General features: G+C 40.2%; 1 long non-coding RNA gene across 1 annotated transcript; it reads left to right on the top strand.

Annotated features, from left to right (window-relative positions):
- Positions 1-1,791: 1,791 nt before the first annotated feature.
- On the top strand, positions 1,792-2,644 carry LOC113565191. Its single transcript, XR_003408513.1, has 4 exons — positions 1,792-1,971; positions 2,029-2,109; positions 2,176-2,349; positions 2,472-2,644. It is a non-coding gene; the product is annotated as an uncharacterized LOC113565191 (long non-coding RNA).
- Positions 2,645-3,611: the final 967 nt, after the last annotated feature.

Raw genomic sequence — 3,611 nt, 5'->3', positions numbered from 1 at the left:
CAGCAATTCGATTCTGTTTACGAGCTCGCATAAAAAGCCGAGTTTTATTCCGAGCGGCCCAGAGTCAATGCCAATGTGTCGGCGTCTAATGAGGCCCACCGAAAAAGGGGTTGACAGGCGCACACCGTCACACCCATCCTAAGCAAATATACTGGAAAATATGTTGGCATGCCACATTTGCTTAGCTTGAGAAAATGTTTGGCTTATTGCCTTATTAAGTTCATAAAACTGTCAAGTATTTAAAGGCAAAACGGCAAATGCTCATGAAATTATAGCCAGCCCAGCACTTGCCAACAACTGCCAACCCGGATACACAAACACACGCACGTGTTGTGTAATTCTATGTGTGTGGGTGTGGGTGTGGGTGTGTGTGTTTGTGCCAGGATACACCTGTGTGTGGCTGTAAAGCAATTATCCAAATTGCACTTCAAATTGAACCTCTCTGCTCCCCTTGAGGCATTTTGGGTCGCAATCTCCCAGATTTCCATTAAAAAGGAAATTGAAATTTACAAGTTTCGTGCACTTCTTTTTTAGGGCCAAAACAATGAAAATTCTGTATACGGCCACTACTTATACACATTTGGGCATATTATATATTGCTATATCTGTGAATAGTTCGAGAAAACTGTATACAGATGAGTAGAGGGAAATAGTAAGAGACAAAGTCTACCACAACGAAACTAAGTTACATAAAAAACATACAACAAATTTCAGTGAAATATTCGGGCTTTAAATATAGGGAAACATAGTAAAATTACAAGGCAGTCACTTTGATTAACCATATGTAAACATATGAAAAAGTATTTCTATAAATGAAATTACGATTGATATCGAAAATGCAAGTAAGTCTTGCTTGCCCTTCACATGAATGCATTTCCGATCTGACTGCTCGGCGTAGACAAGTCACAACAGATAACTTAGATAAAGATGAGCGAGGTAAGAAAGAATGCTTAGCAGGCAAGCAGGTCAAGCAGTGCAAATAGTAAACACGATGGAACTAACAAAATGATAATAAACATACGAATTTTGAGCAGCAACAGACAATATGCGCCTGGATTGGCCAATAATTACTGGCTGCTCCGAATAATAAATATAAACCACTTGCAAGTAAATATTACATAAATTTGTACGAATTATTTTCATATTAATGCCGAACTGTAAGTGGAAACACTTCCATTCAAATGTTTCCACTCTCGGTGCAAATACATATAATGGCATACAAATTTAAGCCTAGATGGTCATGCCTATTTTTAGTACGTTAAAGTCATCACATTTTTTAAATACTAGTATATGATTCGAATTAGGGATACATTTCGAAGTTCGCTTTCTTTATACAAGAGTCGAAGAGATATACTTGGTGATGAGAACTAGCGCAAATCTAGATTTGTGTGTTCTTCTTAATTTTCATTTCAGTTATAAACTTGAAATGTTTTCTACAACTTTAGCTGGCCAAGTAACTCTTCTCGCTCAAGCTTTGAGTAAGTGTTAAAAACAGTAGTTACATGGGATCCAAGGACTTGTTAGTCTGCAGACTGCAGCAGCTCAGCAACGGCTGGAGCTGTATGAAACATTTGTTCAAAACGACGAAGGCTAATGGAAATAATATATGACACAATCTAGGGTTAAGTCTTAGTTTTAAAATTTAAGCAATATCTAAGCATTAATTGAAGGTAGTCGTAGATGAAATGGATGCCACCGACAACCAACAATTACTTCGGGAATACATCATTGTTTGCTATTTCAAATACCAATGAAACTAGTTGTATGTTCCATTCAATCGTAGAAGTATTTTTAGCCCGGAATAAATATGTTTTAGAAAACTTAATTGGCCAGACTGTCCGCCCCTATACCAAGGTTGGCCTTCATCCGGAAGATTGTCAGAGACCACAAGACAAAAGACCTTTTTTGTGGGGTCCTAGGTCGGAGGTGTAAGGGCAAACAGCATTTGAGTGCTTGCTTCATTTGGCCCAGGTGGAAAAGTCAATACTGCGGCTGTTGTTGGAAAATATTAACTGTCTCTGGTTTCAGGTCTGCCTGCTTCCAGCCCCAGGCGCTTCCGGGTGCGGTCGGTCTGCCCCGGATCGACCCCAGCACGGGATCTGGATAAAGGTAAACCTCAACTATTTGCATACAATTTGTAGAAAATAGAAAATAATCAAAGCAATGTGCAACTAGCCATGAAGAAGGAGCCAGGGTCCTGCCTGGCACGAGTATTCAGTGGAGGGCCAGGCAGGACGGACCGGACCGGGCCGTGCCGGGCTGGGCGGGGTCGGGATGTAGGAGCTACTTAGCAAACATCAACACCTGTTAAGAGTTACACTCGAGAACAAAGCTGCAAATTGGCTGGCGGTAAGTGCAGCTGTAGCTAAGAGGCGACCGACCCACACCAGCGACATCACCAACACCAGCACCAGCACCACCCCCACCACAAACCCCAACAGCAGCAACAACAATAACTAATCAATTTGCAGGACGCAAGCAACGAGAGAGACAGCTATATAAGGAGAGAGAGAACGAAAACGGGAACGGGACAGGGAGAGAGAGCTATGACGATGGAAATTTTGCTGACCGCAGGCAATGGCGATGTTCCGGGCCATGACGACGCCATGGTAATGGTAGCACAAAGCACGCCAAGGAAGGACGGGGGGCCTTAAACTTCATTATGAGATTTGTGTAATTGTTAACCAATTTACCGTTACGTTTTGCATGCCACAAGCCACAGCAGCAGCAGCAACAAATCCATTCCAACTGTGCTGCCACTCGCCCTTCAAGACGATAACGCTCGTGATATATTGTCCACATTATAATACCGGAAATGTTATTAATTCAAAATTCTGCTCAATTTCGTGCACTTTGTAGGCTGTTGCTGCTTTAGCTTCACGCTGCAGATGTAGATGTCGATTTAAGGATTGGGCAAACTGCTTCAAACAGCTCAGATCGTGGTATTTGTAATTGGGCTTGTATCTGCACCGTATAGATGTAGCAATATATATGTATGTATATATTTTCCAGTGTGCAGTTGCACCTATCGGCGCTTGCAACTTAATGAACGAAATGATCAGGCATCCAGAGAAATCCGCTGAAGCCGACGGCACAGTAGGACATGCCGGGAAAAGGGAGACTTTTGGTGGAAAATATTTTGAATAGAAACAAAGATGGCCTAAGATATTTCATTTGCCAACAGTTAGTAGTGAGTTTCCTTAATATGAGAAAATTTGATTGGGTTTATAAAAAGTTACTTCCTTAATGCACCACATCCCAACAACTGGGGATCAAGTTAACCATTAGATCAATTAGATATAACCATCCAAATGAAGCAGTAAAAGGACTACACCCTCAAAAATTATCTTATTCAATTAAACTCTTAAAATACGAAGTATGTAGTAAAACTAAAAAAAAACTCAGTTGAAAAATAAAAAAAGTCCAATTTACTTTGAGAAAGTTCTTTATTCTGTCAAAATTTTTTTTAAATGAAAAGAATAATAACTTTTAATGTTTTCTTTTTGAGCTAGTGTTTTTTTCCACATAGCTTAAGTATTTAACATTTGGTTTTATTGAATTTTAAAATAACCTATAAATCGGACCTAAGCTCATTGTAGGTTCAGCTTACC

This window comes from Drosophila persimilis, unplaced genomic scaffold (genome assembly GCF_003286085.1).
Source record: "Drosophila persimilis strain 14011-0111.01,24,50 unplaced genomic scaffold, DperRS2 tig00000002-arrow-pilon, whole genome shotgun sequence".
In the NCBI taxonomy this organism is placed as follows: Eukaryota; Metazoa; Arthropoda; class Insecta; order Diptera; family Drosophilidae; genus Drosophila; species Drosophila persimilis.
This window is presented reverse-complemented; position numbering and strand designations above follow the sequence as displayed.